This window comes from Talpa occidentalis, unplaced genomic scaffold, assembly GCF_014898055.3.
Source record: "Talpa occidentalis isolate TD23 unplaced genomic scaffold, MPIMG_talOcc4v2.1 talOcc4.12, whole genome shotgun sequence".
NCBI classification, from domain to species: domain Eukaryota; kingdom Metazoa; phylum Chordata; class Mammalia; order Eulipotyphla; family Talpidae; genus Talpa; species Talpa occidentalis.
Window position 1 is genome coordinate 31,687,597 of NW_023601212.1, and position 23,302 is coordinate 31,710,898.

The 23,302-nt window shown below is 49.3% G+C and overlaps 1 long non-coding RNA gene across 1 annotated transcript; it reads right to left on the reverse strand.

The window, feature by feature from the left end:
* Positions 1–1,802: 1,802 nt before the first annotated feature.
* Positions 1,803–11,935, reverse strand: LOC129145476 (uncharacterized). The gene is made up of 5 exons (XR_008551075.1): positions 10,792–11,935; positions 9,440–9,635; positions 5,644–5,778; positions 2,554–2,627; positions 1,803–1,831 (listed from the first exon to the last, which is right to left on the reverse strand). It is a non-coding gene; the product is annotated as an uncharacterized LOC129145476 (long non-coding RNA).
* Positions 11,936–23,302: the final 11,367 nt, after the last annotated feature.

A 23,302-nucleotide genomic window follows, 5' to 3' on the forward strand; every position in this document is an offset into this window, starting at 1 on the left:
TTGTCCTTGGGTCTCCCCAGCAATAGGAGGAGGTGCGGGGAATTGTGAGTAGGGGGGTAATCAGACAGACCAGGACTGACCAAATGCTGGAGGGGTGAATGTTGAGCCATGATTCCGTGGGACAAAATTCAGCAGGTTTGTCTTGATCCTCCTCAGTATTGATAGTCACACTGTATTTTCTCCAGCTGTCACATGCCACCAATTCTGACAGCCATTTTGCCACTCTAACCCAGGACTTCCCTAGCAAAGTTCCCACCCAATCCTGTTTTATCAAAATATTCAGAGCAGGGCCTCCCCGGTGGCGCAGCGGTTGAGTGCTGGGCTGCGAAGATGCTCACAGCCTCTGCAGCGCCGGTTCGATCCCCAGCTGTTCCCCGGCCACCGGAGGAGGGTCCCACATGGCGCGCAGACCTCTCCTGCCGCCCGCTGCTCCCCTCAGCAGTGTACTTCGGTCCGTCTGCCTACTCTGCTCCCTGCTCTGGCTCTGGTGAATTCTCTCACCCTCCCGCACTTCTGACTGTACCCAGTGCTTGTATAATTAAATAAATAAACAAACAAACAAACAAATAAATAAATAAATAAATCTTTAAAAAAAATATTCAGAGGATCTCCTTGCCCTTAAGTGATGTCTCCTTCCTCACCATATCAGTCTAAAGGTCTAACCAGAGAAAGTGTGTGCATGCATGTCTGTGCACATGCACCCGGGCATGTGGGTGCTTGTGTTTGTGTGCACATGCACGTGTGGGTGCGTGTGTGTATGGTGGTCTTTGGCTCCTTGCTCACTCCCTGTAATAGCGAGCATGGCCCAGGGCTTTGTAGACACTTGGCCAGTGACAGAGGCACAGTGTGACACCAGGAGAGGGGATTCTTGGACAAAAATGGATGGTTGTGAAGTGCGAATATTGGATATTATGGAGGGACAGGGTAGCCAGAGAAAGGTCTGACCAGAGAAAGCCCAGGGGGATCTAGAAAACCGAAGGTTGAAGATACCGCCAAGGTGCAGGGAGACCAAGCTCTCACTCCTGTCCTTCAAGCAACAGACACTGAGTTGTGTTTTCCATTCCTGTGTTTAGGAAAATAAAGTGTGAGCCAGTCAAGCACATCGCTGCCGGCCCCGCCACGCTGTGACTGCAGACTAAACAGAACTCTTATAGCCTTGGTTCCCAGAGTAGGAGGGAGCAGGAGAGGAATTTTATTGACTTGTCTGGTGTGCTAGAAACCAAGACTTGTATTCTCAATGACACTTGTGAGTTGTGAGGGCTGCTGAGCTCACAAAGGCCCCATAAGGGCAAAACCCTGCCCATCAGGGAAGCCACGTCACGGGGCCTGCAAAGTCAGAATGTGAAAGCCGTGTTTGCTGACCCTTACTGGTAATTGACACGAAATCCTCATGAATTATATAAGGTGCCTCATGTGTAGACAGAGATAATCACTTAAATTGACAAAGTCATTTCTGAATTGTGCTTCGGTGACTATGAGCTATGGATTCCCGTGTAGCTGCAACTTCTCACTTCCTAAATAAATCGCCAATCTCCCCAAAAGAAGACTGAAAACACCTCTACTGCTCCTTGAGGACAGTCATCTCGAAGAATGGCCATTCGGGCCTCTGGCACAAGGGTCCGCTCCACTTCCCCAAGAGGGGCAGTGCTCCTGTCAGGAAGACCCCATTATTCCGGTGATGGAGACAAGTCCCCCATCTAGGGCCCATGAAGACACAGCTCCAACCCCTTTCCTGCCTTCAGTCTGTTTCGTTCCTCCCGGCCCTTCTCTTACACCGGCCTGAGGATGCAGCTGTGTTTGGGCTAACATTCCTGCAGGGGAGAGAACATAGCTGCGAGGGAACAAGAGGATGATAATTAAAACACAATAAAATGAAAATTTCATCAGCACTTTCAAAATAGGAGTTTTAAGCAACAGCACTGTAGGTGGAGCTGGGACAATTCCATTTGGGCAAACATCCTAAACCTGCAGAGACAGAGATCGACAGAGTCCTTCCCGGAGAGTCGAGCCAGGATCTCTGGGGAGCCAGCCAACAGAGGCATGTTCCCCAGGGCTTGGGTGTTCCCCCACTCTGAGTTTGAGCTGTGCTGCTCTTGCAGTGTGATTGCTAGAATTCAGGAATATCAAGGCTCTAAGAGACAGGTAGGAAGGAGACGGTGTATTCTTGAGGCCAAAGTCAAACACTCATCTCTGCTTTGGGAAATGAGACAGATCCAGGATAACTGGCTCCTGCGAAAATACAGCCAGGCCTGACAGGACAAGGTTGGAATAGACACGAGAAATTCAGTCGGCACAAAAGGGGAAAAGCCACCTTCACACAGCCTACGATCCTTCAGCAGAGGGCATCAGGACAGAGAACTTCCAGGAGCCAAAGCATTATAATATTTTAAATGTCTAAAGCATAAGAAAGTTTTACAATTACCTATCCAGCCCCCCTTTCTAAAAGAATCATTATTTATACATTGCTATATTTCTACAGTCCTGATAATTATATATCATTATTGTCAAACACTTAAAATAATGTGCAGTTGGTTTTATAACCTGTTCTCTCACCTGAAATACCTTGAACACTCTTCCATGTTGCTTCTGTCTCAATGGTTACTTGTGACAAGTACCACCCACTGAAACTGAATTGGAAGAGAATTTATTTTATGAATCAGAAACCTCTCATGAACGCCAAGAAAAGATGGTAGGGACAGGTCAGGCCAGTAACAGTAACCCAACTCTGCAAGACACCCTGTCCCCTGTCTCTGCTATCTCGGCACCACTAGCTCCCATCTCTGTGCACAGTCACCAACAGCCTCCCTCCTGCCCCCCTCTCTTCCCTGCTTGGTGTATAACCCAAGCAGCTAAACTCCTGATCCAAAAGCAGGCAATGGGGCTGCCTGCATTTATGTCATCTGTACACCCCTGAAGTGATCAGCCCTGGCTGGTGGGAGGGGGAGAGACAGGAATTGATGTGCCAGTCCATTAGAGAAATGGACTTACATACAAATGTTATTTACTATTTCTTCAAAGGATATGCCAGGAAAACAGCCTGTATCAGTCAGGGTAGACTAACTGCTATTTACAAACCCCCAAAGACTTATTTCTCGTTCATATCCCAGTCTGCTGTGAACCAGGGCAGAGGGAGGGAGTGGGGCCAGGAGGAGTGGGGCACTCAGAGACCCTAGCACTCCCAGGGGAGTCTCTCCTACCTTACAGCAATCCTGCACTGGACCTTCTGGGCCCCACTGGCAGACAACGAGGGAAAAGGATTAGAGCAAATTATGGAAGGGATGTACCTCACCCTCTCCCATGCTCCTGGCAGAGCACTGTCCCACCTCACAAGACATCCACTCAGCTCGCCCACAGAGAACATGCTTAGCTCTCCCTCGGGAGACCAGCAAAGTCCCAGCAGTGCCCGTAATAACCCTCTCCCTCTGGCCTGGGTATTGCTCCTGCTAGTCTGATGACATATGAAATAAAAAAAGCTGGTTGTCACCCACAACAACTTACAATAGTGGAACAAAAAGATCACCATGATAACCGTAGCACCCCCACTGGGGGAAAAAAAAACGTGGCCTGGGAGACCAGTCTGAAGCAGGTCTGCTGTGCCTCTGGGCAAACATCACAGAGGGTCCCTCTTCTCTCCATTGCACCCTGATCCTGTGTTCTGGGAGGAGCCAGCTTGTCCACTGTATCCACCACCCCCATATCTGTCCACTGAATTTTTGTCTATCATCCTCCTCAGCTACATACGTGTTAACTAGATGTTAGGGATTTTGCTTCCATGGATTCTTGGAGACATTCACTACTGATTTCTACCAAATGGGAGAGTTGGGACTCACGGGTTTTTGCTTGATCATTTGTGTTTTGCAATACAAATACCTCCAAAATGTAGTAGCTTCTGATCCATTTGCTTCTAGTCAGTTCCATTTGCAAAACACAGCATTCAAGCTTCTGACCTAAATGTGACTCTAAAATATGCTGGCTTTCCTAGTTTCTTCCCTCATCCTCATGCCTCTCTTTTTCTCAGCACTGTCCTGAGGCAATGTGGCAGGCAGGGGACAACCACACCCCAAACTAATGTTTTACAAAAGGACCAAGTCACTTAGGGCAACTGAAAAGTTTTAATGAGGCACTGTCTCTCACAAACTTTCTCACTATTTTTTATTTTTGAAAAAGCAATCAGTTCTGTGACAGATTATTTTGTCCAAATTATGGCTGTGGCCATGGTGATTTTGCCAGTCTCACATGTTCTTCCAGAACCTTGACATGCAGCCCACCCCGAAGCTCAGTCCCCTCCCTCTTAGTACAACTTGGTAATAATTAAAAGTGTGAGACAGAAGCTATGTTGCATGACCTCTGAGGCCAGGTCATAAGGTGATATGGCTTCTGCCTGGAAACCAAGCAACTCCAGGAGGAGATACCTGGTAGAGAAGTATGCAGGCAGAGGCACTGAGGCCCCCCAACAGCTAGAATAGACCCCCAGATGTATGACAGAGGCTTTCCATCTTTCCACCGCCCCCCTCACCAACTTCAAGTCTTCCAACTGAATCCCAAACATTATGGAGCAGAGACAAGATGTTTGTCCTGTCTTGATTCCTGATACACAGATCTTTAACACAGTAAATTCGTGAGCTTAATATAAACTTTGGCTTATAGCATTAAGTTTTTGAATAAACTATTATATAGCAATAATATCTGGACACGCATGATGCCCTAAATTTCTGCATTTGCTACACTCCCTTTTATTTTTCTTGCATGTCAGCTATGTCTTTCCTAGTTTCCCTTTCTTGCACTACCTTGCCAAAGGCAGCCAAGAGAAATCCAACACACATGAACATACACTGCTGATATTCTATTTTCCAAACACCTCTCCTCGATCTAAAATCTCAGGAGGCACATGGTCTCCCATCCAAGCTATCACTGTGAGGTTCTATCAGATACTTTGCCACAGAAAACACAGCCCCTGCCATGTGTTTCTGCCTAATTGTTAAGTCTATGTCCCAGGTTTTAGACTTTTGTTATGGAAGCATCCACTTCTGGGACCATTTTCTGTATTATTTAGGGCAGACTAACTATTATAAGAAAGAATTCCATAATACAAGACCTGGCATGTAGGCCAGAATTGGAGGGTGGGTGGAGGAGTGAGAGAATTCACCAGAGACACAGTGGGGAGCAGAAAAGGCAGATTGACTGAAATGCACTGCTGAGGGGGTCAGTGAGAGAGACAAAAGAGGTCTGCTGCACCATGTGGGTCAGCTCCCTGGCCAGGGATCAAATTTCTGCTACAGTGACTGGCAATCACTTAATAGGGCTGAGACTTTAACCCCTACACCACCAGGGAGGCCCCTCTTTTAAAAAAAAAAAAATTACTTATTTATGCATACAAGAACTGGGTACAGGTCAGAGGTGTGAGAGGTAAGAGGATTCACCAGAGACAGAGTGGGGAACAGAACAGGCAGATTGACTGAAATACACTGCTGAGGGGCGCAGCAGATGAGCCAGGAGAGGTCTGCTGCACCATGTGGGTATCTCCCTGGCCAGGGATCAAACTCGTGCTGCAGTGGCTGTGAATAGCTTCACCGGTTGCGTCTTAAACCCTTGTGCCACCAGGGAGGCCCATGGGAGGCCCCTCTTAACATTTTAAAATCTTACTTATTATTCCATCACAATCAGGTGCATGTGGAGGGAGAGGGTTTGTCACAGATGCAGCTCCAATGAGGTCCCTTGATTGAGCTTCTTCACATCAGCAGTGCGTGTGGCCCACATACAAGGAACGCATGTGCAGTTCTGCTGTGCCCCCGGGGAGAGGAAAAAAAATGGGTCTGATGAGAACTTGGCCAGTCTGTGGCACTCCTTGCAAAGCCAGGAAGTAGCTCAAGCACAGCAGTGTCATGCTATGTCCCTGCAGCAATCTGACAGGCTCCCTTACCTGAGCCCCCAGTGTGTGAGGAATGGGGCTTCCCACCAGCTCATCCTGAGGGATTGCCAGAGTGTGTCAGGTGCTGCGGGGTGGTAGCAGATCAATGGTCCCAAAATGTCCCTCTCCTAACTCCTGGTCTGTGAAGATGGCACAATTGCATAACAAATGGACTTTGAGTCCTTGAAAGCAGAGAAATCTTTGAAAGCAGAGATATGGTCAGAAAGAGAGACAAGATGACGGAAGAGGGCCCAGGAGAGGAGGAAGGAGCTCCAGAGGACAGAAAAGTCTAGTGGAGGCAGAAGGGAAGGCTGCCCTCTGGCCCCTGGACCAGTTCTGACCTACAGACAGTCAGATAACAAATCTTGACTACTAAATTTGCAGTGATTTGTTATAGCAGTCATAGGAAACTAATATAGCCTATAAAGAGCTAAACCCTGAGTAAAATTATCCCAGCAGTGCATAGCACCCAGGCTCTAGGAGGGACACACTCCCTGGTCTTCACATTTGTATCCACCAACTCTGCCAGAACTCTGCCCTGGCTTCTCCCTTTCCACTGCTCCATTCCTGTTTAGTGTCCTGAGGCCCTTGAGGCCTGTCCCAAGACGTGGTGGTTTGTGCCATCCACTGTTAAAAGCCCTGCCTTCCTAGACCTGAGCCTTTGCTGGAGTCATAGCTCCTCGTCTTCCTCTCCTCCTCTGTGTTAAGTAATTTAGGTGTCTGTTGCCTCAACAGTCATTGTTCTGTTGCTTTATAATAACCCCTTTAGGATTTCTTTCCTGCACAGCTTGGTGTTGCTTTTCAGTGAAGCTCCTTACTCTTCCTTCTGTCTTGATTGTTAATCTTGCAGGGTTAACGGTGGTTAATCTTGCTGGGTAAGGGATTCTGGGCTGGAAGTCTTTTTCTGTCAGTACTGTAAATATCCCTTTCCGGTCCCTTCATGCTTACAATGTTTCTACTGACAAGACTGCTGATAGCCTAAAAGGTATTCCCTTACAGGTTGCCCTTTTTCTTTTAATATTTTTTTAATGTTCTTTCCTTAATGTTGGTTCTCAGCAGCTGTGTTATTATGTGTCTTGGTGTGTGTCAGTCTAGAATTATTTTGTTTGGAACTCTTGGGCCTCCTTGATCACAACTTTTGGTTCATTTCCTAGATTGAGATGGTTTTCAGTGATTATTTCTTTAAATAGGTTTTCTGTGCCTTTCGCTTTTTCTTTTCCACCTAGGATACCCAAGATATGGATATTGCTTCTATTCAAGTTGTTGCAGAGAGCTCTTACACTCCTTTCAAATTTTTGAAATTTTTTATTAATTAAATTTTTTTCTTACATCATTATAGTCCCCATAGTTCTTCCACTACCTTATCACCCATGAACCATTACCATATTCCCTTGTAGTCTTTCTTCCCCTGTATTGACCCCCCTCCCACCCACTCCTTTGCTGTATGCCTCAGTTCTATGTTCAGCTTGCTATTTTAACTTTTTCTTGACCTTTTTTATTCCTTTTTCTCTGCTTTGTTCCATGCCTGTGATCTCCAAACTTGTGTTTCTGAGCTCATTCTCTCCAATGCTTCTGTTTGTCTGCTATGGAGGCCTTTAATTGTACTTTTTAAATCAATGATAATGTTTCTTAACTCCATTATTTCTGAATGTAGCAGCTTCACATTTTCATTAACTTTGCTCTGTTGTTTTATAGTCTCCAATGTTTATTTAAACTCCATCAGCCTTCCCAGCAAGGTTGCCCTGAATTCCCCTTCTGTCATGCTCCACAGCTGAGCCAGGACTCCTTTCAAGGCCTTTTTGTTTTGGGGCTTGTTCTATGTTCTTCTGTGTCTTCATTTTCAATTTTGGATGGGTTGTAGCAGAGATAGATTTTCACTGTTGCCTTTGCACCTGTTGGAATAGTCAAGGGACTGGTCCCAGTGAGGTTAATAGATATAAAAGAAGACCAGGGAAATAGGCATCAAAGGATCACCTCCAGCAGACTCAGGAACTTGAACTTCCTGTTGTGAGGTGTTTCTTCGTGGGAGGTGGCAGGTGCTTTGGATTTCACAGCCTGGGGTTCAGTACTAGCCTCTTCTATAGGGAAGTTCAGATGCCCAGACCCAATTTAGGCTACAGCTGTTCTGTGTTATGAGCCTCAGCATCAGACCACTAGTCCTGGTTCACTGCACCCCTCTGTAGGTCTCCACAATGCACCCTTCACTATGAGTACCTGTTCATGCACCCCCAATCCAGTGCAGCATCAGGTCTTAGGAGCCACGATGCTGTGCCCAAATCAATCGTTGTAGGGGCCTCCACCACAGCTGCTCCTCCCTCTCGTGGGGTGCACTGCCATTATTACTCCAAACAGAGTTCACTTGAAGTTTTTCCTACCCCTTTCCATTGGACCGAAGCTTCTTTTCTGTGCAGTGAGAGTCAGTTTTCCCCTCAGAGTCTTTTGACTTTGTTTTACATCACTTTTGTTGTGCATATTGGAGGAGGCAAGCCTGGCATCTTCACTCTGCTCCCATCCTGCCAGGCTCCTCATTTTACATGTTTAGAGCCCCCCTCCCACACTTGAAGTCTCTCGACTTCCCTCTCCCATGCAACTTCAATTATTCCTCTCAAGAAAGGATCTGGGGACCTCCCTGGTGGCGCAAGGGATTAAGTGTCAGCACTATGAAGCAGTCCGTAGCTACTGCAGCACAAGTTCAATCCCCAGCTAGGGAAGAGACCCACATGGTGCAGCAGACCTCTCCTGTCTCACCCGCTGCTCCCCTCAGCAGTGTAATTTCAGTAGATCCACCTGTTCTGCTCCCCACTCTGTCTCTGGTGAATCCTCTCACTCCCACACTCGCACCTCTGGCCTGTACCCCAGCTCTTACAGGCATAAATAAATAAATCTTTAAAAAAAATTAAAAGGAAAGAAAGGATCTAGAAGTTATTCCCCCAATGGAGACAATGTACTGTAGCTTAAAACAAAACACACTTTTTCACATGTGCTTGGAAGATGGGCCCCTTTAATTAAAATCCATGATTTAAGTCTCCCCCCACCCCTGAAAAAAAAAAAAAAAAAGAAGTGTGGAAGTTTAAGCAGCTGGTGAAGTGAGAATAGGATTATTTGGTTTTCTGGGTGTGTTCTCAGGATGCCTTAAATAAACAATACACTACCTGCCCAGCTAAAAATGAACTAGTCCAGCATGAAAATGTACAGGGATGGGGGTGGGAGAAAGAGAGCTGGAAAGAAGGAAAGAGAGATACAAATTGGCATCACAGGCACAGAACTGCATCGTCATCTGACTAAAGCCATGAGCCCGATGGGGGCAAAGGTGAGCTTTCAAGCTGATGGGCAGGATGAGAACAGAAAAGAGCAGGTGGCATGTGATAGATAGCATGTAAAGGGACCAGATCCCTGGTTTTACATCTGCTAGTTGGGGAGTTTTCCTCGCCCACAGAGGGACAGACCAAGCACAGTCTACCTGCAGCCCCACCCACCCCAGGACTCTGCTCCTGCTGGAAACAAAAGCCAGGGAGCCCCCAGCTCTCCTACCTGCCAGAGCTGCTCTCTTTGAGGGGCTTTTCCTGACCCCAGGGCAACACCTCCCCTGGCCATTCATTGGGTGGGGCAGACAGAGGCCTGGATCAAGACAAGGGGTGTCCTCCCTCCCTATAGGTCGTGGAATGTTCTCCCAGCAGCTGCTCCAGATCCTCCAGGGAATTCCTGACACAGGCCCAACCGGGATTCCCTGTGATGAGCCATAAAAATCAATTAGCATAATTAGATCAGACACACTATGATGTCATTACACTCTCTCCTACTGTCTGCTCTCTTCATTAATAAACACACACTCAGAATATAATCATCTAGCCCTGTCTTCCCGGGCCTGGAATTAGTTCCTAGGAACAGAAGGGATGGGAGAGAGAATAGGGTCAGTGAGTCACTGACCGCCCTTTGCCATCCCACTTTCTCGCACCCATCTCTACGCCTGCACATTCCAGCCTCCTGGATGGAGAGGAGCACCAGCTGGCACCAGCTCCCCTACACCATGAAGCTGAAGTGTCAGGGCTGATCCCCTTGGCTCATGATGGTTCATGGAAAGAATTTCCCATGGCCAAAGGAAAACCTTGCCCAGAAGGGATCAGAGGAACTCAAGTGTGTTGGCAAAGACAGGCGTGTGCAGAATCTAGAGACATGGGCAATTGGGCTGTAACTGTGAGAAATACTTCTGGTGCAGCCCCAGAAAGGAACAGTTAGGACCACGGGCCATCAAACATCACCTGCTTCCCTTTGTTTACCTGAAAATTGTTAGTGAAAGTTGTTAATTGATTACTCAAAATCCTTTTCATTTCATCTGTATTATAACTCTTGAACACCCCAAATGTCAGAACTCTCCTAGTATTTTCTACCAAGAAGTAAACGCCTTAGTTCACAAATAATGAGGCATGTGATCAGACTCAGGGGCTGAGAGGTCCCAAGGGCTGGGTTGCAGAAGCCCCTGGGACCAGGCTTGCTAAGAGCCTGATCACTTGTCTCACCCCTACACAGAGAACCAAGAAACTCTCCAAGGAAGCAGGCAGAAACAAAGTGGAATGAGCTGAGTATTTCACAGCAAAAACCAGCCCCCCTCTGCCTTCCTACCTTTGAGATTATCGTTTTCATGACATCTGAGATAAGGGGTCAAATTCAAAGTATACCAACAGTGGAGAGACTTTCCCTTGTGAGAATTAGTGTAACACGTAAAACCTAAGACTTATTGATCTCTTCCAGTAAACCAGGCCCTCGGTGATGCGTTCCTTTGCACATCCTTTTACTTAATCCTCACAATAAGCGTGAGGAAAGTACTGTTATTGCCTCCATCTTCCAATGAGGAAACTAAAGAAAAGAAAGACGTAGTCACTGACCTCAGCTTCACAGGGTCCCAGATGAAGTCACTGACCTCAGCTTCAGAGGGTCCCAGCTCTGGGACTCAAACCAGGTCAGGGTAGCTCCAGGCCGTTCTGCTTAGATGTAGCCCCTAAGAACATGGCCTGGTGCCCATTTTGCAGGAGGGACCAGACACTTTCAAGTCACTCATTCAACAGATGTTTGATGAGTGCATGCTGGATGCCCAGCTCTGCTCTGGGTGCTGAGTGCCTCACTGCACAAAGCAGGTAAACCTCTCTTGTCTTTGTGGTATATTCCTGCTGTTCTAAGAGACAGACAATATGTATGAAGGTTAGAAATGACAAAAACTCTGTTAGAAGATGAAAGACAAGGTCAGAGTTATGTAGCAGAAGCACAGGATGCTAGAGATGGCCCGCAAACCACAGAAACCAGGCGAGCCCCGTGGCCATCCTCACGTTGCCTTCACGGTGAGATTTCCCACCTCCGTATCTGTGTCTGCCAATCGGCACTGTCCAGACAGGCAGGGAAATGTTATTCTGTCCTCACTCCCCTCCTGCATCTTAGGGACAAGGGTGATGGAATCATCTGACTTTCTAGTTCATCAATGGCCAGACCTTGAGAAAAAGCACACAGAGACTTGCTGCAGAGTTGGGGCCCCCAGCACACTAGTGTGTTTGGCAGCGGAAAGGGAGCGCCAGACACAGTCGGGGACCTGGGGGCCAGGAAAGGGAGCAGTCTGTGGTAGAGTTTACCTGCTGTCCACCCACTTCTGTTTTCTGTTTTCCTCTCTCTGCACACAGCTGGCCTGCACTTCCTGGCCTCTCTGATTCAATGACCCAAAGCGCAAGTTCTCACTAATGGATGGTGGGAGCTGCCACACTCCTAGGAAGTATCTGTGCCCCTACCCTGTTCTTTCTCCTCTTCTGCCTACTAAATAAAGAGGCATCCAGACTCCTGGAAACCAAAGAACCACGTGATGAAAGACCACGGGCTCCTGCAGCATCGTGGGATAGAGCGCCATCTGCTGGTAAGAAATTCCATAGCAGGCCGTCATGAGAGAAACTTGTGTTGCTCAAGCCACTGACTCAGAGAGCAGGTAGAGGCGCAACAAGTCCATCAAAGCAGGGACTACTAGCAAGGCCCCCTCTCCGGAAAGACATGGTGTCCGAAGAGAATCTCTTCATTGAGACTGAGTTCTAGAATCTGCTCTGATGTCAACCAGTCCAGTGACCCAAACAGCCAGGGGACTTGGACTAAGAAAGCTGAGCCTCATGGGCTCAGCAGCCGGAGCTCCAGAGAGCTGCTTCTGCCACACAGAATTGTCTTACCTTTTCCTGTTAAAGTCTAAGGGCTTCCAAGTTAGATGCTTGCCTGAAGGAATGAAATCATAAGGGCAGGCTACAAAAAAAATCAAGGTTGAAGGTCCTGCCCTTGACCCCAGATAGCTGGCTCTCAGAATCAGAATGCAGATGTGGCTTCCCTGAAAAAGTAATTAGAGCGCGTGCCAAGTTGTCACCTGAGCCCCCTCTGAGGGGCAAGGCTCTGGGTCCCTAGGGAGGGCAAAGACCTTAATTAGTACAGAGGACAGGACAGCTCAGGGCAGGCCTGCGATGCTTGACTCCATTCAATCTGCACAATGACTCCACCTAACAGGCCTGCTTTCCCTTTGCTGCAGGTCACGAAACTGGCTCAGGGGCACTTACAACCTGCAGCAGTCACGTTGCTGAGAAGTGGCACACCAAGATTCATCCCACATCTATCTGACACCAAAGCCTTTCAGTCCAACCAGGATCACATCCGGGTCTTCTCTCTGACCCTCTTGGTGCCCTTCATTGTGCTACCCATTGTCATTGAAACAGGGAGGGTCTCCTCTCTCCCCCCAGCTATCCAGGAGCTGCTCTGGGGATGGGCCCTCAGGGGTGATGGTGAAATTTACCCTCTCAATCCAGGTGGAATCTTTCCTCTTAGGTTTACCTCCCTATTTGCAGACTTGGGGGTCAGGGTGGCAAGCCATGCAAACCCTTCTGCCTCCCCACACATAGCCTTCCTATCCCTATCCCCCTTATGGGGAATGCTCAGCAGCTCTTCACACTTAAACGCTTTAATCGTCACTGTGGTATAAAGTACATGTCCATAGTTCTTACATCTTGGTATGAAGTAACATTGTTACAGGGCAGGGAGAGGGACACCCCAGTCCCTCAAACCTGCCTGCTCTAAAAGGTTCTGCCATCCGCCACATCAACACAAACTGTATGAGACTTTAATGAAAATGAACTTTAATACAATTAGTGAAAAATACAGGAAAGGCAAAAAATACAGTTTCTAAATCAAGCACCCAAAGTTACCCGTCCCCTCGTGGGTAAAAGTCCACCCAAGCAGGATTGGCCCAGAGCAAGGCTGCAAAGCCTGTCACAAGTCCAAAGCATCTTCCAGTGGGGACCCACAGAAAAGGGTCAGAAACAACCAAACAAGTCCGGAAGGAAAAGAACAAAATCAAAATCAAGACAAAAACTGCCATTGTCACCTCCCCACGGGTCTCTCACCCACATCTGTGTCACCCAGTCCACAACCAAAAGGCAAGGACAGTTTCTTCACGTGACTCTCGGCTCCATGTGCCTCCTCCAGGTCTCCTTCTGGCTCCATCCTGCTTCCTTCCTTCTCTAGTCTCCTCTCCAGCTTCTTCTCTTTAGCTCCACTCTCCCTTGCGTGGGGCAGGGAACCTGGAACTTCCCCTTTTCCTGGGGACCACCCTGTTACATTACCCAAGGAATCCGAATGAACACCCTCTCTGCCTTTTGTTTATTGGCTTTCATCTTTCTTTTCCTCTCTCTTTCCTCTTTTTTTTTTTTTTTGTCAACTTAAATTCCTTCTGATACTAGTCCTTTTAAGTGCTCAGACAAGGTAAGCTAATCACACTGGTAAATTTCCCTGCTAAAGAAAATAAATATTATTACAAAGTCAAATAAGAAGTATTTCAATATCCTCTACTTTACATCACCCATGCCCTGCTTTCTTCCAAAGGTAATTTTAAGTAAAGACTTTGCGGAAAATCTGGGTCTCTGATCTTCATGTAGAGAGTCACCAGTTAAAACACACACACACACACACACACACACACACGCACGCACACACACACAGAGCTGTTATCACCCCCATTGAATTGATGAGGAAACTGAGCCTGAAATATATACATTGACCCTCTCAAGAGAATGACAAATAGCTGGAGGAGATGGGGGACATTCCTGGGCGCTGGCTCCGAGGGCAAGGTCGCTAGTTGGCAAGGGGCACAAGCAAGCCTGGCACCCTGGCTGCCCAACCCAGGACAGCAGGACTTCCCCTGACACAGTCAAGCTGGCCCAAGACCAATTCCTCCCTGTCATCTCTTATTAACAAAAGTGAAGTTGGAGGCTTTCATTTTTCATAAATTCAAAAAAGGCCAATTCTGTTTCCTCTCCCATTTGAATGGAAAATTTGTAGCACAGAGAGTAAGGGGTTTTCCCTAAGACTTTTCCCAGGGTGGATTCATCATCTGGAAAGAAACTTGAATAGGTCTCCTTATTTTCAGGCAGAACTCCCCCTTAACCTTCACCCTCTTCCCCGCCCCCGGCCCCCACATCTCCTCATTTTCTGCATGCCTGCCACCACTCAGGCCCGGCCCAAAGTCTGCAGGAAGATCAAAAAGTTAAGGTAGCCAAACTCTCAGCACATTGTTTATTTGAATGGGATGGGTGAGGTGAAGATGAAATTCAGAGTTTGGGGTCAAAGACTGAACTTAGAAATGGGCTTGTGTTGGAATATTAATGTCAGAGGTGGGGGTGGGGGGGTGAGGCAGAGAGGGAAAGAGCTGTCTGCTGTCAGGCTCGGGCTCCGGAGCAATTGAGATATACTGGGAGTTCAATTTCTGTTTGCCTGAGCCAGGGAGAAAATCTAATTAAATATGGTGTCTGAGTTTGGAGAAGCTGGGATGGGGCTGGAATATAAAGTGTGGCAGCTACCCGCAGATCAGAGGGCAATATTAATAAACCCACAGAAAGGGGCAGCAGGATACACTGGTGGTGTTGATAAAATGCAAAGCGAAGACAAAGCAGGCTGGGAAAAGTGCATGGTAACGCTGATAAAAGCAAGCTGGGGACCCCCCCACTGCTGTGACCCCGGAACTGCCAAAGGAGCGACCCTGTCGCTGATCCCTCTCCCTTTCCTCTTTCTCTGCCTTGTCACCAGGGTGGTGGACACTGGTCTCACTTCTGTTCCTTACAAGCATAAACCAGCTCAGCCACAGTGAGTTTTTCTGAGAGCCACTGAAGGCAGGACAGGAGATAAAGAATGAAGAACAGCAGTAAATGAACCTCCCTTTCAGCAGGGAACATTTGGATAAGATCCAGTCTCCTTTCTCTGTGAGGGCTGGGAAGGCCTCGTTGCACTTTGACCCAAGTAGAGGACAGTCTCGCTTGGGAGTTGAGGGCTGCCTAAGTGACCTCTCTGGAATGTTCTTTGCTCAGATGCTCATCCTGAGTTGGCCACTTGCAGAACTCCCCAGCCTTCTGAACTTCCAAAAACAAAGCAAAAGCCCTAGAGACTTGAATTTTCAAAGAACACCAGGAACTCCTTAATGGTGTCGACCCACAGGGCTTCCAGGTGAAATTCCTGGAAACTACTTGCCACTCGTTCCTGGCTGCCCTGGCTTCCCAGTGGGGCTGAGAAGGGCTGGTGCTTCCTGGTGAGTGGAGGAACCTCCACCCACACCCCACACCCAGAGCCCTCATTTCTCAGTGGCAACTGTCACCCTCAGAGGGGGGCTCTGGGATCTTAGCTGAACTACGTGGTTCTTTTGTCATCTGTACTTAACCACCATCAGCTGGTATATTTTGAGTTCGCCTTATTTTCCTAAGCTTTCTGTGTGATAACGAGCATCTGCCCAGAGTATTTTCAACAATTTTTATTGTGTATCAATCTACACTATCTCTAATGCTACATGATTTTCCAGGGACCGAGTGAGTGGCCGTAACAACGGGTCTGAACAAGTCCATGCCTACTCACATACGATTAAATTTTAAATCTATGCCTTTACCTTCCATCTCCACCTCCCACCTGAACAAACTCCTAGCATCCTGTTTTTGGCAACGGAATTTAGAATGGGAAGGTATTGCTGGTAAACCCACCCCCAGCTTTGTGTATTAATCTTTGACGTCGCTGTACCTCAGTTTCCTTTTCTGTGAGGTGAGAATAATCATTTCACCCACTCTGGATGGGGTGTAAAGATTAAGAGAGATGCACTAGGAGAAAAGTGCTTTTGCAGTTCTGAGGCTGTTATCTGCCCCTCGCCTGCAGAAATGGAAGCTCATCCAGCGGTGGGAGAGAGCCTAATTACTGTAATAGTCGCTTGCATTTGTGCTGTGCGTCACAGCTCCACGCAGCTCTTATCAAACGTTCCATTTGATCCTGACAATATCTTATGAGGTTGGCAACAGAGCTACAGCATCCGCATTCAATAGATGAGAAAAATGGATCACTGAGACACCAAGAGATCTTTTTTCTTTACGTTTTTTATTGAGTATATTTTACATATTACATTGTGCAAATTTAAGATGTACCAAGAGATCTTTTAAAATGCAAAGCTGATCATGTCATTCTACTGCTGCCTTAAACGCTTACCTTAGGAAAAAGAGCCCAGACTAGTAAGCATAGCCTAAGTGCACAGGTTAGGAGGCGACAACATAAACTATATTCTTGCTTCCTCTATTTATAATCTATCTGATCCTGTGCCAGCCTCCTGGCCTCTCTGTGTCTTCATCATCTGTAAAGGGTGCACAGGGGTAGGACCAATATCAGAAGGTTGTTTAGAGAAATAAGTGCTAGAATTGCACACATAGCGAATACTCAATAGACGTTGCCCATTACTCCTGTTATCATGTCCCCACCATCTTCGTCATCCCCATCATCACCATTTGCATTAACCCTTTGAGTCAGGCCCAACAGATATAATCATCCTTTTTAAAAACTTTTTTTTTTTTAATTTAAGGCTCAAAACAAAGTTGCAAAACAAGTCTCTGCCACACTGGAACTGGAGCCCATTCAGCTGGCCAGGGTGCTGTCACCGGGTCCTCATGTTCACTTCACCATGGTCAGATGCAGACACCCACACGGCACAATGCCACAGTCCTCTCCCCGCACCACCCCCACTCCGCACAGAGCAGCGACCGTCACATACACTTATTTCCCCTTCGGTCTGTAACACACTATTGTTGTCTGTCCAGCCGCCATTTCCTCCCTTGTTACAGAATCCCATTTCTGTGAGGACAGCAATATACTCAATCCCAGGGATGAATCACAACTGCTTCAAGCCAGTTCCAGAAAACTGCCTTTCCTGTAGATGGCTGGTCACCGAGATGCGAGGGGAGCCGCTAAGGCCTGCGGAGAAAGATTCTTCCCAGAATAAAAGACAGCATCATCCCAAAGATCAGATGCCGCCTGCCCTCTGATCCTCTACTTAGGATCCTGCTAGGTGATGATGTGCTTAGCACTGTGGCCACCATCTTGCAGCCAGAGAGGAAGCAGGGGGCGTGTGAAGATGCAGGAAGGAGGACAGGAGGAGTCCAGCCTGGGGTCGACGCTGGGCAGCTGGCCTAGTCCTTGAGGCCATGACAGCAGATGCTGACATGGTGGCCAGACCACTTGGCCATTGCTAGTCTTGTGTTCTGTTACCTGCTACCTAAAACACCCTAGCCATGTACGTTGGCACCACCGTTTCTCTGGCCTCAGTCTCTATGGTTTATGTGCTTTTATTCTGTCTGATCTTTGTAAAGCCTATCTGTACTGGCACAGCTGAAATAGGGGCTGAGTCTATTTCATTGATCCATGTGCCTCCCAACAACTGTTTTCTCTAGCCAAGCTATCCCTCACCCAGCTGTCCTCAGCATGTCCGGAGAAAGACAAAAACTCTAAGCTTCCATCCTCTCTGCCATCACTTGTCATGGTCATATAACCCGGAGTGAGCTCACACGTTCTCGGCAATCTTCACTCCTTGGGGTGTGAATGCCCACCGCATGCCAGGTACCCAGCTGGCCACTGGAGAGGGAGCTGGGCACAGGTGTGCACCATCCTCGCCCCCATGGGGTGCTTACATTATACTTTTACCATCTCAGAGCACATCTTGAATCTTGATTTCACATCCTCTTCCAGTCGCCCCACAGGATGGGCAGAGCAGAAATCAATAGTTCACACAAATGTGTGATTTAGTTAATGAGGTCTCAGCGACACAGAGCCGCCTGCCCTTGGTTACACACCCACGAGTAAAAGCTGGGACTGCAACTCCTATGTTCTTTCCACCATAGGGAAACTTAAATTCTGAATAAATACATTCCAGGGCCACCATGATACAAGGAGGCCCGATGGTCCAAGACCAAGCAGGCCCTTCCTCCCATGCCGTTCATCACGTCCTGGCAGCACTGAGGGGTGACCCAGGAAAAAGGTCTGAGCTATTCTTGTGCTCAAGGGTTCACAGCCAAGTGACAAAAATGCACGAGATCTTTCCCAGAGTCCCCTTCCTGGGAGGTACCCTTCTGCCCTTTTCTAACACAGCTGTATGTCATGGCTCTCCTGGGCACCAATTACAAAAGGTGGGTGAGGGTCCACTCCTAACAACATGGGAAGCATCCTGGGGGGGGGGGTCATGGTGTGGAGAGTGAGGTTTGTGAGAAGAGACAGAGAAAAAACCCACAAGGTGAGGAAGTCTGCAAAAGGCTGCTCCATGCTGGCACCTCCCCAGCCTCCATGTCCCTTCATTCCTTGGGAAGGCCTTTTGTGTTGAGGAATAAGTGTGAACAGCAACCACAAAGGATGGTGGCAGTTAATCACTAGAGGAACCATCGCCCACGTGATCCCTGAGAAGAGGCTTTCTACAGCCAGGGTCCATGAGAGGAGCCTCACCACCCTGGCGACAGAATTCCATCCTGGGGGAAGGAAACACACGGCTCTCATGACATGGTGGATGTCTTGAGGGACATAAAGATTTTTCTGATGAAAATGTTCTCCAGAGAGTTGGAGACAATGCAAGACTGCCGCCCCTGCTTTCAGAGCTGTGCTAATCCCAGCCACATTTACTGAGGCCCTAGGTCAGTGGGCGGGGGTGCTGCTCCAAGCCATATCTACATTTACTCTCTCCCTGCCAGTTTGATGAGGTTATTCCCATGGCACCCGTGAGCCGAAGGCCACACAGCTGATCCCCATCTGATTCCCCCACACAGCTTACTGGATGTCTTCTGTGAGGCTCCCAGGCCATCCCTGCTACACAAGGGCAGTGTGGGCTGAGAGAACGGGCAGGCCCCGGGCGCCAGTCGGAGCAAAGGAAAGTCACACATCAAGTTCTCAGCCAGGCCCTAAAAGCAGGAGGGAGTGAAAATATCCTTCCCCACCAACAATTTGGCCAGGACTGTTTGGGGGTGGGGGTGGGGGAGATGCTTCAACCCCCCCATTCTCCAGAGTTGAGCTTCAGTCTAACCACTAGATGATCTGCCCAAACACTGGTGAACTCTTTGGAGCAGAAGAGCACAGGCAGAAAGGAAGGGCCAGTAACAGGACTGAAGACCAGCTCTCCTGGGCACCAGGCCCGCCTGGGCTGCACACACTCTCATGTGATCTCACACACTCTCATGTGATCTGCACACACTCTCATGTGATCTCATGTGAAGCTATCCGCAGCCTCTCTAGCATGAGTTCAATCCCGGCAGGCCAGGGAGCCACCCACATGGCGCAGTAGACCTCACCTGTCTCGCCCACTGCTCCCCTCAGCAGTGTTTTCAGTAGATCTGCCTGTTCTGTTCCCCACTCTGTCTCTGGTGAATCCACTCACCCCCGCAACCTCTGGCCTGTACCCCAGCTCTTGTATGCATAAATAAATCTTTAAAAAAAAAAAAAACAACCCAAGTGCTGAGCAGTTACTTGACTCCACTGAGGGGCCACAGCTACTGATGGCAAAGCAGCAGAGACACAGATCTGCTTCCTCCTGCGCCCCCATGCTTCTCAGAGAGTAGACCCAGGGTCCCCACATCAGGGAGCCCAGGGTCCCCACATCAGGGAGCCCAGGGTCCCCACAACAGGGAGCCAGCAGGGTGTAAACTCAAAAACAGCATGCATTTAACTTATCCTGCTTCACAAGTCATTAACTGACTCTGACAATAGGAGGCCCAGGTAGTGAAACGCACCCCCCCCCCCATGAGCCAAACGCACCCTGTTACGCCAACCACACACACACTCACGGGCACGCTTCTCCAACATGAAATGTTAGTGCCGTCCAGGTGAGGCCCAGGGAAAGCCTGCACCCCTGCTGACAGGTGAGCCTCTCTCCCGCAGGAAGCAGAACCCTTTCAGGAAGAACTTAGAACATGCTAGAAACCTCAGAGGCCAGGTGAGTGGGATTCAGGGGGAGGCCCAGGAGGGGAGTGGTGCTAATGGATAGCAGTTAAATAAGTGAGCCAAAAGGTCAGGACTTGTTTCTCTCTCTGCTCCTCTCTCTCTTGTGAGCTCTCTTAAACCACAGCAGGCAAGACGCCAGAGGTGGTAACAGGGTAACAGGGTACCTGGCTCCAGAGACCAGGCAAAGCAAGCAGCTGAAGTGGGCAAATGTTCTCCTCCTGGCTTTGGACTCCCTGAGTTCCCAGCTGTTAAGCCAAGCAGCAGTTTCACCCCTGTGCATCTCAGCCCATGACCCAAGGACAGCTGCCCCGGCCTCCCTGTGGGGTTCCGACAAGTATGCGGGTTCCATGCCAAGCCTACCCCCCAAAATAACTGGAGTGTGCCCTATCATCGCCATCTCTAACAAGCACCCTCGCACTTGGGTGGGGCTGATGCACGGAAGCTGGAAAAAACTGCTTTTCTCCCAGCTCTGCAGAAAGAGGGCCAGGACTTGGGTCTGAGAAAGGGGCTTTTATATTCTAGGACTCCGACTCGCAGTGACGCTCCTTCCTTTGTCCATGTAGGTCCTTTGGGTCCCCTCCCATGAAGAGTGGAGAAGCAAGGTGACTCCCTCCACTGCCCTGCCTCAACCTGCGGCCTGAGAGAGCAAGACACCCCTCCCCCAAAAGAAAGACTGACTGTCCTCTGCTCATTCCCCAACCAATGAGCCCTGCGCGGGCTGAGGTGCAGTCCCGCTCCTGCTCCCCTAGGAGGACATGCATGAGAGCTAAGTGCAGGTGCTAACGCACTGTGTGGATGGCTGCTGTAGGTGCACTTGTGCAAATACCTGAGAAGTCAGCCGCTTGGTGGGGGGGGTGGGGGGAGAGGGGGTACTCACAACACTGGATCAACAGTGTCACCTGCTGGCCAGAAGATGCCATGCGCCCCTCCCTCCCAGTCCAGGCCATGTGGGGGTCTCTCTCCCCAGATCCCACAGGAACTTGAGGCCAGAGGAAGCAATGCATTTCCTCTGTTGGCACACAGACCAGAGAAGCCCCTCCTAAAGGGCCAGCCAGCCCCAGGGTCCAGCCAGTCCCCAGGAGAGCACCTGTGCTCCAAGACACACTTCACTTCACCTTCCTGGCAAAAGGGCAGCCCCTGAGCTGACGAAGCATCCTAGATGCACCTAGAGTCTTCCACCTTCAAGTATCAGCTCTTAGGGAGCAGTGGTAGAGATTCCTGTACTGAGTGACTAGACCATTTCCCATTGCTGATGAGAATGTTCTAGGAACGTGAAGAATGTTACCCCATAATCAGCCCCCTCAGGCACAACAGTCATCAAGGCTACCAGTTCCCAAGGGAGACATAAAGTCCAGTACAAGCCCACCACTTTCCAGGGGTCACTTGATCTTCCCAAGGACTCCAGGAAACTCTATCACAGAGAGGTTAAGTAACCAACTCAAGGTCACAAAGCCACTAAATGGAAGAGGCAGGATTTCAGCCCAGGTAAGTCAGCACCAGCAGCTTAGGTCTTGGCAGTGATGCTCTAGCACCTTCCAGAAAAAGCACACACGTGTACATACACTTTTAGTAAAAGTATTCTCTTTGTTAAAAGTATGCCCGCGACGTTTGCACTTACCTTCCCAGATTGGGCCTGCTGTGTGACTGCTCCTTCCTGTCAGGACGTCTCACACACCTGCTTTTCCCCACTTGCCCCAATTCTGCCTTCATCTGCCAGGCCTCCAGACCCAGCCAGCCAGAGCTGCCTTATGAAGGGCACCAAAATTGAGACTGTTGATAGGTGAGGGGGGAAATTATACAAACACCCTGAGACCCACTCAAGCCTCCATGCCTTCCCCTAGCTTTTACCAGCCCAGTATCCTCAGTGCATGGGGCATGTGCCCTCTGCGGCGCACTAAAGGTGGAAAACACCAGTAAAGGAAGAAATGGGTAAAGAATAGCAGACAGCCTCCCTGGCGGCTGCAGGGGTTAAAGACAGCACTATCAAGCTATTGCCAGCCACTGCAGCACGAGTTCAATCCCAGCCGCCCAGGGAGCAACCCACATGGCAGCAGACCTCTCCTCCCTGGCCCGCTGCTCCCTTCAGCAGTGTCAGTAGATCTGTGTGTTCTGCTCCCCACTCTGTCTCTGGTGAATCCTCTCACTCCCCACCCCCCCCCCCACTCTGCACTTCTGGCTTATACCCCAGCTCTTGTATGCACAAATAAATAAATCTTTGAAAAAAAAAAAAAAAAAGAATCGCAGAGAGCGACAGTGCCAAAGCTCTGTTAAGACTCCATGGATCAGGGCCTCCCTGGTGGCGCAAGGGGTTAACACGCAACCTATGAAGCCATCCACAGCCTTTGCGGCACGAGTTCGATCCCAGGCCAGGGAACTACTCACATGGAGCAGCAGACCTCTCCTGACACGCCCGCTGCTCCCCTCAGCAGTGTTTTCATTAGCTCTGCCTGTTCTGTTCCCCACTCTGTCTCTGGTGAATCCTCTCACCCCCACACCTCTGGCCTGTACCCCAGCTCTTGTATGCATAAAAATAATCTTAAAAAAAAAAAAAAAAAAAGACTCCGTGGATCCAACTTTCTCCACTAACCCGCCAGAGGCCTTAGCCCTCTTCTCAGAGCTTGACCTCGGCCTCCCCCACCCAACCCTGGCCACTGGTTGAGAACTTTCTATCTGCAGGCCTTGGGCGGCCCCTCCTTGCAAGAACTTCAGTGCACCTCCTCTCTTCTGCGCTCCAGAAACCACCAGGGGCCCCTATCCTGAGAAAGGCAAGTAGAGCTGGGCTGGGAGGAGGCTGGGCACAGTGGGGAGCAATGAAGCGCGGAAGGCGCCCGGCGGGAGGGAAGGGGAGCGAGGCGGGCGCCCGCAGCGCCCCCTGGCGCCCAGCCCGCCCCGGCGCGCGGTTCCGCCTGGCTGGGAGCAAAGTTTCCCAAACTCGCCTCGAGCAGCTGCTGCTTTCTCTTGGCTTTGTTTTCCCCTCTCCGGATGGAAAATGAATTTCGAGCATCGCTGCGGAGCCTGCCAAGTAATTGGAAAGCATGTCGAACACTGCGTCTGGTGCTGGCGGAGGTCTCCGCGGCGCTCCCGCCCTCGGGGCGGTGTCCGCGCCGCTCGGCACCA